The sequence below is a fragment of the Dicentrarchus labrax genome, unplaced genomic scaffold (genome assembly GCF_905237075.1).
Source record: "Dicentrarchus labrax unplaced genomic scaffold, dlabrax2021, whole genome shotgun sequence".
Classification (NCBI taxonomy): Eukaryota; Metazoa; Chordata; class Actinopteri; family Moronidae; genus Dicentrarchus; species Dicentrarchus labrax.
Window position 1 is genome coordinate 18,281,400 of NW_026136714.1, and position 12,749 is coordinate 18,294,148.

The window sequence follows — 12,749 nt, forward strand, 5'->3', positions numbered from 1 at the left end:
TAAAAATCCCCCTCGCAATCTCCCACCAGCCCCAGTTCCAGCACAGAATTCCCTCTTTCATCCTCTTCCCCCTAAATTGAGCATTCGCTCCACTGCATGTTAGCACTTGCATGGCCACAGGGTGGAGAGCTGCATTTTGCTCTGCGCTATCTGGTGGGAACCGAGTGGGATCCAGGCACACTTAGATTTGCCTCTGGTGGTCTGAAGAGAGGACAGTAACTCCTCGACAACCCTGCTAGGCCCTGTGTATGTGTGTATATATGTGAGGGTGGCTGTTCCTCTAGTTTATCGCTCTCCAGCAGGTCTGCACTGGGAGAGGAATTCATTTACAGTACAAGCGCCTCATTTGACTCTTGATATTTGACCCCGGGTTATGGAATAGAGTTGCAGCCTCACTGGATCGTTTGGTAATATTGATCATTTTAAACATTCATGTTGTTAAGCAGCGACTGCTCATTACAAAATCAGGTCATCGCATCAGTTATTTATACCTTCAGCCCTATTCTGTTTAGCTGCTGTTTTGATGTTACGCAATAAGACAGCATAGGAAGAAAGTTAAATAAATCATCCATCTCGGAGGCCAGCGTGTGAGCCTCTGAAGTGGGTATACTGTATTTAAAATAATGTGTTTGTGTATTGAAAGAGTTTCTTTTACTTGTGCCAGAAATGCTGCGGACCTCTGATTTGACAGGACAATTTCAAATGACCCAAATAAAAATTATTTATTTATTTTTGTTGTTTGAAACATGAATCTGGTCCACGATTACCATATTAAAGCTACATTTTGAAGGTTGTGTGTTTTCCCCCCACTTATTAGCGACAGGAAAAGTTAAGCTGGTACAAATTAAACTGCTCTGTGTTTTTTTTTCTCTCTCTTACTTAACCCTTCTGCTAATGCAGAGAGAATTGCTTAATGATGCTGATCTCCTATGTTTAGCACTCTTAGCACTTGAAGCATGTCTTGCAGCCTTTCCCACAGTTTTAAGGGATGCAGCGTTATCACAGCTCACTTTCACATTTGAGGGCTGAAAGTTCATAACATCCACGCGTTGTCACATAAACCATGTGATTTCCTGGCTGTTGTTAATGTCACGAGCAATTACTGAATTGGGCAAAAACAGATGACAGTACTTTATATGTATTTAAATACAATTTAATGACTTTAGTACCATTCCTAGGTATGTTCACATTCACAAGAACTAAATACAAAATATATGACCAATGTAAAAAACAATGATGTACTGTTAAACAACCATGCATGGCCGGATTGCCCTGCTAAGGGGCCCAGTGGCCCATCTTTGCCCCAGGACCCCTGTTAACCAACAATCCCTCTCCTCTCTGTGCAAAGTGTACAGTATTCATATGCTGGTTTGTTTGTTGTGTATTGGGTTTGATTTCTGCCTTATAGTCGAGCAAGTGTTTTAATATCAGGTCATAAAAGCACGACCCGTGTGACAGCCATTAGTTTAGGTATGTTTTGCTGACAATACATGTACCAAAAAATCTGACTTTTATTTGTACTACATGTATTGCTACTTTTGCACACAATATATGACTACCGGAGGTGGAATGTAACCACAAATTCAAGTATTCTACATAAGCAGTACATAAGTTACTCTACACCTTTGGGGAAGCAGGGGAAATACTGTACCTTTTATTTCACAACATTTAACAAATTTAGTTACACATATTTAGGGATTAGAGATTGACATCATACATACATATGAGAGTACAATGATACTATATATATATATATATCACAGGGGCCATTTTCTAAGTACTTTTTTAGATTTTAGTGTCAAATTGTACTGAAAGTTTAATCTCTATACTAAGTAAATTTAGCTATTGTGGTATTGCTACTTTTATTTGTGTAAAGAATCTGAACGCTTATTCCCCCACTGCTGTTTGCTCACTGTAGGAAAAGCTCTTCATTCACTTTAAGAAAAACAAACTAAGATGTAACCCCATGACCAGTTCTGCCTAGAACACCATTAAATGCCTTAAAAAGTAATAAAGTTGGAGCTCTAATATCCCACTGTCCACTGTCCACCTCTGTATAGTCTACCTATAGATGACTACAGGCAGTCATGTCCTGTTCCCTTCATGTACGACTGGATGAACACGGGACATGACAGTAGCCAAGGCCTGTATGAGTATGTCATACAGAACAGTTGATTTCTATGAGGAATGGCAAGAGAATGGCAGGGAATTTTAAAGCAAAAATGTTTCACTGCCACTGGCTACAAGGTAGCAGACAGCACCCTCTTGGGCATTATTCTTTTTACATTTTAGGGACTAAGCCATGCGCAGTGTGAAAGGTAAGAAATCAAGAAAGATAGAGAAGTTGCTCACTGGATACAACTAGATTCAACACAACAACTGATTTCTGACATGCTTGTGTCTGTAACCAATCAGCTTCCCTTGTCATAATTACCCAAAGAAGTGATAGAAGACGAGATGTGGCACAGAATCACAGCATCTTCTTGACATGAATAATTTAACAGGAGAGGGAGAGAGTAACAAAGAGTTTATGAATCAAAAGGCAAGAGCATCAAGAGAATTCATTTATTTTCATGACTTGAAAATGAAAGTGTATGTATGTATTCTGTTTGCATGAATACCAAGACACACTACAGGAGACAACAAGAAGCTTTCACAAGAAGACTGTCTGAGATGACCTTGGCTTTTTGTGGCTTCAAGGTCAGTGCATGTTTGAAGATTTCTTTCAGTCATTATAGATCTGGATTCATTTTTTGACACCCCTGACACCAATTTAATTTTATTTTCTTTTGCACAACAACCTTTGAAAACTGTGAGCGAATTCCATTGAAATTTTGGTGTTTCAACAAAGAGCACGTCACCTAATATCCTCTCAGCTCCAAGCAACAACCTTCACACTGACTTTGGCGTCCAGTTGGAAAAGAGATCACTCTTCAGCTGATTAGATTTGCTCCGATAAGAGGAAGATATCTAGTGAGCCATCTCAATCTCTCCACACAAGGTCCCCAAAGGAATCAAAACTTTGCTTCCTCTGTAACCTCTCTAGCGTCGTCTCCGCTTTCTGCATATCTTATTCAGAGTCGTTTGGAGATAAAGAGAAACATGGGGAAAGGTTTGGGGGGGGGGTCTTCATGGATTGAAAGATGGACCACGCAGTCATCTGTAAATAGCTATTCAGAATACGTTTGTCGTGCAATTTCTGCATTCATGGAGCCCCTTGAAGTGCTCCATCACCACAGGAGAGGCCCCTACCTTGAAAAGACAGATTGTGTCTTTCCTTGTGGGAGGCATATGGAAGATGCTGTCTACATACAATTCATCTCTCCTTTCACTGGTGCAGGACTGAAAACAAGGCACCTTCATTATCTGAGGAATACATGTTGGGGACTACACTCTGTGCTATTTTGCCAAGAGTTGGATGAGAAAATTGATTCCACTGTCGTGACTGTAAAGTAAAAATCAAGCTACCAGCACATCTAAAGCTGACTAATTGAAATATCATATCTTAGTTATTTAATCCATACAAAAAAACAAAGTGTGTTTTTATGGGAGATTATGTTATGCTAAGCTAAGTTGCTGGCTTTAACTTGATATTTACTGTACAGCGTGGTAGCAATCTTCTTATCCAGCAAGAAAGTAAATGAACATATTTCCCCAAATAATACAATAAGTACAAAAGTACATCCTAAAAAGTTGAATTTGTTTTCCATGAGAATCACAGTGGGGCACAATGTGGATGAATGTGTGTACATCCATTAAGTCTGATATCTCAGACACAGAATCTGAATTTGATGAACAGAGACTCACGCAATTATGTAGATGATTCAGAGCATCAGTCAAAACTACAGCTTGACTTTTTGCCCTTGGTACATTGTGTCGGACTTTCAGAGTGTGAAGATGTGCTGGCTATCAGATGTTGACATCTGTCCTTCTGTTTGTTGGGTGCCGGCTGAGTTTAGTGTGTTTAAAAGAAGTGTAAAAAAAATCATGCACCTAGATGTGAATGCACTGAAGTTACAATTCCAATCCATGTTTGTGCAATGCAACCAGAGATACTGCAGGCAGACACACCTTCATTTTTAAAAATTATAAGTGAATACTAATCGACTGCAGCCCCAGCAACTGAGGAGAGCAGATTAAAAATTAATATGGTGAATGTGATTTAATGAATAACATCATTGAGCTTTGCCTCAACAGCATGCCAGCTTAAAAAGGAGCTTGATTGTCAAACTGATATTCTTTAAGGCTTAGGCAGAGGGTTATCTCTCTGTTCTAGTTTCTCTCGCTGTTATTGCCAGAGTGAAGAAAGGTATCATTGCAACAGATCAATGTTCTGTCATAGAGTCCCGGAACAGTAGTGACCTCAGATGTGCAAACTAAGTGTGGTAAAGGCCGTGGTATTGAATTGAGCATGGTGAATTTGACACATGACAATACTGCTGTAAAAGCTCTACTAACCAATACTTTTAGAAACAATAAATCAAATGACTACACGTGCATAAAGGGTCACTTGCAACTTAAACTCTAGGGAGCTTTTAAGCCTGTTTTAGCTTGCTGATTTCGTTTTATCTTATGATATTATGAGCCAATTTCATCTTTTAGGAGAGAACTTGTATTTGTGTGTATGTTGACAAATTAAGAAGACATTGTTGTACAGAAATGCTAAAGAAGTGTCTCAAGTAATTTAGTGTTTCCATTAGTATAGTTTGTCAGCCAGCAAATACTTAAACATTTAACTGTAAAATGTATAAAACAATCCTCATCCATCAACAGGAATAGTGAGACTTTTATTGTAAATATGCTTACTCGCTTTCTTATGGAGAGTTAGGTTAAAGATGGGAAGCAGGGGAAAGCAGCTGAAAAAAAATAAAAATTGGTCAAAAATTAATAACGGCCAATATATAGTTGTTGATTTTAAACTCTCAAATATTGATACAAATCCAGTATCAAGTGGGCTCTATTTCAGTCTCTCTGTTCTCATCAACCCTCCTTCTAGCAGAATCAGGTAGTTAAACCTGAACCGTAAGGAGAAGAAAGCCAAACAGCAGTTATAGCTGGACCCTGATCATTTTCTCCGAGTTGTTATAAACCAAAACAGAGCTAAAACAAGAGTGCGCATTGTCAGGTGGACGAAATGAATGCTAATGTTGATCCTTTTCTGCTGGATGCGTATTCGCAGTCATTACAGATAACATGTTAGCAAAAACCTTTTAAGGCAACAAAATGTCAGGGCCATGGGTGTTAGATATTTGTCTTCTGCACCATTGTGGCCAAAAAAAACTTCTTTACAGTGTGAGTTGATAATTGCAATATGATGAACCCTATGACCCTTCACTCTCCTCTCTATTCCCTAAATGCTGCCTGCCCACACATGGACATCTTGCTCCCTTACAATGTTATTAGCCTCGATTGAGCTTGAGACATTTTCTCCCCTTTATTGTGGGAAAAAGAGGGAAAATGGACGTGATTAAAGCCCATTGATTGTAAGATGTCTTCACGAGGCATTGAGGAGAGCTCTAAGTGCTTGCCGATGCCTCATTTCAAGTGGAGAGGAGGGGATAATGGATTCCATCTTGCAGTTCCTGCCTTCTTTATGATTCGTGACAGAGTCGGGATGTCATCAGTTTGATGGCACCGTTGTCGGTCAGTTGTGACTCTACCTGACTTGCATTGCTGCTGCTATAGGAGCCTTTTCACTGTTGCACATTTAGTGACAGCACAGCCAGTGAATAGGTAACAAAGACACACCCTTCTTCCAGAGAGTCAAGCTAATAAAAAGAGAAATGTGCTAGACCATGATTATATATCTCAACTTCCATTAGCTTTATTAGAACTGAGTGCAAAATTACTTCCAATTAGAGTTTCCTAGACAACATAGTTGCTATGCATAATAATATTCCTTGTCTCTCAACCCCCGCTTTCGCACCCACTGTTTTTGCACTTGTCAGGAAATTGTTTTGGCTCTCCCCTGGCCTTTCAGAGGTAATTTTGTGAGCAGCTATGTCTGGGCTATAGAGAAAGGCAATTTGTTTCTTTCTTTGTGTGTTCTTGCATGTGCAGAGCAGAGAAACAGAAAAACTAACATGAAATCTCTGCATGGACTTGTGTGTGTGTGTGTGTGTGTGTGTGTGTGTGTGTGTGTGGTTGTGATGTGTGTGTGTGTGTGTGTGTGTGTGTGTGTGTGTGGTTGTGATATGTTTGAGGATCCATTCTTGTTTTGCACTTTGGCTCAGTTAGTAAGTAGGGATGTTATTTCCGACATTGTTCCCAAAAGATTATTTCTGATGTGAAGTGAGTGTGGAGATGAAAAGCAGCAAGATGTCTCTTATGAACCAGGCGCCTGGCAGCCAGCATGCTGTGCTAGAGATGCCATGTCCCATGGAACACAACATCTGTTTCCATTAGGTCCGATTATAGCAACACCCCGCCTCAGAATACATCAACTGAGTTCAGGCGTTATAGGCGTCGCATGCTGATGACTTCACTTCCCATCTGCCACGGTTTGAGTAATGGCAAAGGAAAATGTCCAATTCATTGGAGAGTGAAATGCAATCACATAACCTCTCACGGTGAAAGCACATGAAGCTGCAGTGCTCAATCTATGATTTTTCTGAGGATTGCAATATAGGGACTCAAACAGCCTCAAGTTCTCTGTTTGAGGAGTTTACAGTTAAGCTTTACACAACGAACCTCTGGGTATTTAGGAGCTCACGGCTGAGAATTGTCCAAAAAATAAACCCTCTAACAAAAACAAAGTCTTTAATATGAATCCAATTGACTGTTTGCTAAATTCCTCCTATAAAACAACAATTGTGGAGTCATAGTTTAGCAACTATGTATTTGTGCATGGGATTGTAATAGGAGCTATAGTCTCAATTTAAAGAGCTTGGGTGGTGGTGTCATTTTCTTAGCCTATCCAAAACAAAACAAAACACTAGAGCAAAAGTGTAAAGAATGGATTAAACAATGTGCTTCGACAACAAAAGCTGCAATTGTTAGCTAACTAGCCTACTACCTAGATTAAACATTACTTTTAAGGCCAAGGTGCATATAATTTAGTAACTAACCACTGTTAGTTTGTGGGGTTACAAGTTATATAAGAAAAGCCTGGTTCACATCTAGTACATCTACTGTGTTGTAAAATGCCACACAGATGGTGGCGGAGCCGCCCTGAAAGGAGCTTGTATTTCCCCCACTGTGTGTAGGCAGGAAGGCTATCAGAGTTTAGGGTAACGTTACTTGCCCTGCTCCTTATTGGATATGGGGACTTTCTCCAGCAAACCCTGGCAACGTTACCAAAGATTGCAAACTGTTTGCCAGTTGACATTAGTCGTCATCCTTCTTTTGATGTCAGGGAAAGAGGGAGAATGTACTGTTTGAAAATACAAACAAATATGTGGGCTAAACAGCCATACCATATGAATAAAATAACTTACACAAGAACAATGCTTATTTATTTCCATGGCATACTACATAATTGTCTGGTGAGGATGCTGACTTTTTGCAAGAAACATGCAGGCAATTTTAGTTTTTTAGCCTCATTTTGATTATGTAGCCATGAAGTTCCTATTTGGGTCCCAATGTAAACATTAAAAAGTTAACAGGAGTAATGTTTTCCACTAACTAATTGAGCTACTTTCAGCTTCATTGGCTACAGAAGCTACAATATTAGATGTTTCTATCCTGACAAGACAAACATAGGTGCCTCACTCTAACTTTAACACTAGATATTCTGTTAGAGACGTCAGTGTTTGCAAAGGTTGGATATTTCATTTTAGAAAGAATCACTTTAAAACTCTAGGTATAACCTCTGAACATGATGATGTTGTTCTTTTGTAGGACAAAACAATCATTGTCCAGTTGTCTTTTTAATATCTATAAAACTACATTAGGGGAGATATTTTGCCCTTGCGTGGGCCATGCAAGGGCAGAATTATCCACCCCCAGAACCCAGACAGCTGCAGGCTTGAGAGTATAACCGCTGTGGCATTACGGACCAAGGCCAGAGGCTCTCTGTGGAGGCCTGATTGACTGAGGCAGTGTTTAATGATGCTGGTGTGTAATGATGGTTGGCATGAAATGATGCTATTTATATGCAGTGGGAGCACTTACCTTGTGTTTATAGCATAAAATATCAGGAATATTTCTCTCCTCAACATTTTGTCTGCTGTAGCACAGAGGGACATAACAAAGATGTATTCACAGAGTCTTCAAAGTTACAATCCAATCTAAAATATGATGATGCGATTACAAAACAGTCACTGGATTCTGACTGAAGTTCGAATTTCGGTCTGTTTTGTGAAATGATAGTAAGGTAATGATGTGTAACATTAAGATATGTCCAATACGACTACTATGTACTTACATCTTAAACATCAACAGGTAAAGCTGAAATCCTTTTAGAGTCACATTATGATTGCATCACATCATTGCTGTCTGTAAGAGCTGTCTAACTGAATGAAAATTGACTGCCCAGCCACAGCAACATCCTTCCAAGTGGAGACTAGCTGGCAACTGCAACCTCTGTTTAATGATTTCATGTATCATTATTTGTTGTCAGATAATGCTGGTAATTAGCAAAACAAACTTACATAAAAGTTATCTAAACGCCCCAGTCCATTTTTATACACATGCACAGGGTTAGTGAGTTTATTACACAGCTAAAGAGGCTATTTTTTTTTTTTTCAGCTAAAATATTACTGTGAAAAACACTGAAAAAGATGATACCTTCAAATGTTTATTCTCTGGAGCTACAGCAAGATTTTAATGGGGTTAACAGCTGAAGTTGGTCCTTGAAGAAGTTGGATTGGAAGCACTTTAAAGATTTGAACTGGCAGCTAAGTATAAGAACTCTACTAGCTTACCATGCCTGGTGAAAAATCACATACTGTGAAGTGCAGCAAAGAATAGATAGCATATATCCTTCCTTTACATAACTCAGCTTAGCATGTGGCTGCGCAGAGGCAGGAAGGATTTGCACCAGCCTGATGATACCCAAGTCCAACTCAAAGGTAGTCCTATGGTAACCCATATTACTGATACTGACTACAGAATTAACTTAACACCCCTGCGCTGTGCATTAATGCAAAACTATGAATACACAGAGCAAGGCTGATTAGACAGGTATGACTAAATTAGCTCCTAGAATTGTTAAGTGTTCATTTTGGACATGATTACAGATAGACAGAACATTAGTCTTCAGGTAAGAGGAAAGTTGTTTTAAGGCAGGGATGGCAACAAAGTACTGCAATATGTCTATGGGTACATCCCAAATCTCTCACTTTACATTTACTCGCTCCACGACCCTCGCTGGAACAGGAAGAAATACTTTTTAGGCATAAATCACATACAACACAGTCATATTTTGATTTATTCAATGATTATGATTAATAATAAGTGTTTCTTTATTTATGATTTTTATGTTTTCTTAATTTACTATAATTGATTAGAGACATTTCCATCCGCATTAATGTCACTGCAGCAAATATCATTTAGCAGCAAACAAAACAAAAACAAAAAAATGAGAAAAGAACCCCCAAAACTGTAACAATAAAGTTAATAAAACAGAAAAACTCTCCAGAGAGAAACAAAGGATTTGAACCTGGACTTTTGAAGGTGTAAAATAACACAGAACATGAATTAGATCCTGTCGGTGTGTCGGAGATTTAAATAATCAATGAAGTTATGCTGCTGTGCCTCGTGCATAAATGCGCACAGCATCTCTCCTAATGGGGAGCAACTTCACCCTAATTCAGCCACACTCAACCCCTCGGCTATTAATCACAGTGTTATTCTAATTTGTATCACTCAGCCCGTCAGATCGATCTCTGCCCACAGTTTTGAGTGCGATCTGCTCATCACTATAATGCAGGTTGTTATTAATGTGCAGGTGTTAATCAGGTAACAGGCTGCTGCTCTGGCACTGATAGCTGTGTGTCTTTATTAATAATAGCACAGTTCACATATGTGCGGACGCAAACTCCACCAAAAGTCTCTTCAGCTGTTAAAGCCAACTGAGCTGTCACCGTCACTTCAGGAAAAGACACCTCAACATTTCCTCCTTCCTTCTTTCCTTCTTCTCGTTTCCTTGCAAAAAGACACAAGTGAGGGAAAACATGGATGCAATTAAGCGACATGAGACACACCCTATGAGTATACAGCAATTACATTCTTGATTAAAGTGCAACTTTAATCAACAAACAACTGAATGCAGCACTCACAGCGTCTGCATTCATCTGGACCATACAGGGAGGGCAGTCACACTACCAGAAAAAAAACTTCTCATGCTTGTGTCCTTAAAAGAAAGTACCTGCTACAGTTGTTATTAGTCTATTGATATCTAGAACTGTAGAAATAAAAGGTTACATTGAAATCATAGAAATATATAAATAGGGTTAATTATGTGGAGGGTGGCTCAAGACCTGCTTTTCTGAAAAAGAGACTGATCACTTGCTTTTTCAAAGTAACTGACATGCAGTAGAGAGCTGGTAATTATGAAGAGCTAACATCTTACAGGCGAAATCAGATTGTAATGATGTGAAGGCAGCTGGCACTCATACCTGAAGGAATAATGTAAATGTTCTTGCAAAAACATGGGTAAAACCTGACTCCAGGTGAATGTGAATGCATCAGTTGTTCATGTTCAGACAGTAAATACTGTTTATTAGAGTAATAAACTAAATTTATTAAACTAATTTCAAGAAAAAGTTCTGGTGGAATGATGATTTTAGTGAAGCCGACACCAACCCTTGAGTGATCTGAACCTGCTCAGAGGCATTGCAGAGGTTGTATTAATTCTGTAGCTTGCCTGAAATTACCATATTGTAAAAAGGGGTTATATTTCCAATAAATTCAAATTTTAACAGCATCCTCATGAAAACTGCATGAATACGACTGAAAAACTGTAAAGATATCTGAAGATTTCTAGAAAAAGAGCCTCTTTCCACACAAGGCAGTGAAATTCAGCCTTATAATTAGGTTCATAGACTAGACTGTAAACAGGCAATAAAAATAAAAACGATGCAACAGTAAACATGCCTTCCCCCTATGAATGTTGTTAGGGCCAGTCGACAACATACATCCTCTCTCCAAACTGCAAAGGTTTCAGATACTGACCTTTCATTATACTTGAAACATAGTAATATTTTGGACATGCCAGATCACAGTTCATAGATAAACTGTCACTCAAAACCGCTGAAAACTGCACTAGACTTGCAATGAATTCAAATTTATTTATTTTTTTATCCCCATGTGTAAACACACTAAAAGGAAGACTTTGTATGTCATGTGTATTTTTACATACTGAAGGTCACACAGCCTCAGGCACCTTTTAAAAAGCAAAACAATTAAAAAGAGAAGCACAAACTTCAGGAAAGTCAATGTTAGTGGCTGTAAGACTCTATGAACAACAGAGGGTTAAATGTTATTGGGCAGCAAGGTATAACTCCACTCTCAATAAACAGGTTTACAACAAAAACATGTCCCCTTACACTTGCTCTACAATGCATGCACACCCACATATGCACACACCCTATAAAACCTTACTGCATTTTCTCTGTTTTCCTCCTCCAGAAGTCCCATGTGAGTACAATATCGGATCTTTGTCTTGACTTTAGCAGGACTGATAGCATCGCCGAGACTCGACAAAGGTCTCGCTAATCACAGCTGCTGCATTATTGGAACATTTCTCACCTATCTGTGAAAAGAAAATCCTTCGTCAGCACCATTACCCTTTTTGTTCCTTTTGCCCACGCTTACAGATTAAAATGGCTTTGAGACTGAGGTTTTTTTTTTCTTCAAAAGGGCTCAATTTTGCTGTGAAGCAGAATAAGTGCACTGTATAGTTTTTTTTAAGGGAGACAAAAGTTTATATTGCTGGTATTGGTATTGGTGATCTTCATTAATAGCTCTGCTTTGTGGCAGATGGATGGGTATGAATCCACACTTCAAATAAATCCACCTTTACCTCTGGTGTTTTATGCTTAAAGGCAGGGACACACATTATGGGTTGAGTTGATTGTTATTTTATTATTATTTGATTTGGCCTTGGTCAGTTGGTGCTGAAAGTCGGCAGATAGTGTTTATGATATGTAAAGATTTCTCATCCTGTCGCTGCCAGTCGTTCTCATAAAGATTTTCTAAAACATGTTTTACATTTATCTGCAGTTTACAGTTTAATTTTACAAATTCCAATCACCTCCAATTTTCTCTGCAGGCAATACAGTCTGCACTGCCCACACCTCTCCATCCAGGATCTCACCCAAACTCGTTTTGTGTCTTTTTTTAACCAAATTCTTTGGCCTTTTCAGTACAGATTGCATATAGACAGTGCAAGCTGCTGGTTGCTGTCCATGTTTGTTTTGGTACGGAGCACAGTAAAATCCTCTACAGCCAGAACTCCAGTTGTTACTGACCAGTTGTTCATTATGTTGTGTAGTATATTTTCTCAGTTGTAAGGTTTATGCTCCCTCCTGCCTGTGATAGACTACAGAATCTGTGCAAATTTGTGGAAACAACGTTAATGGGTGGTTCGTCATTGTAGGTTTCAGCTCATGATTGAAATAAGTCAGCTGTAACACCTGAATACTATGTTTGTAAAATAAAAACAATTGCAAGCGAGACGAGAAATAAACAGTTAGCTTGAAGTTATTGATCAACAGTTGAATAAATGACAGCTGACAGCAGCAGAGAGGAGAACGGATTTAAAGTTAGACAGTGGGAACATGATAGACTGGAGGAGAATATGGCGA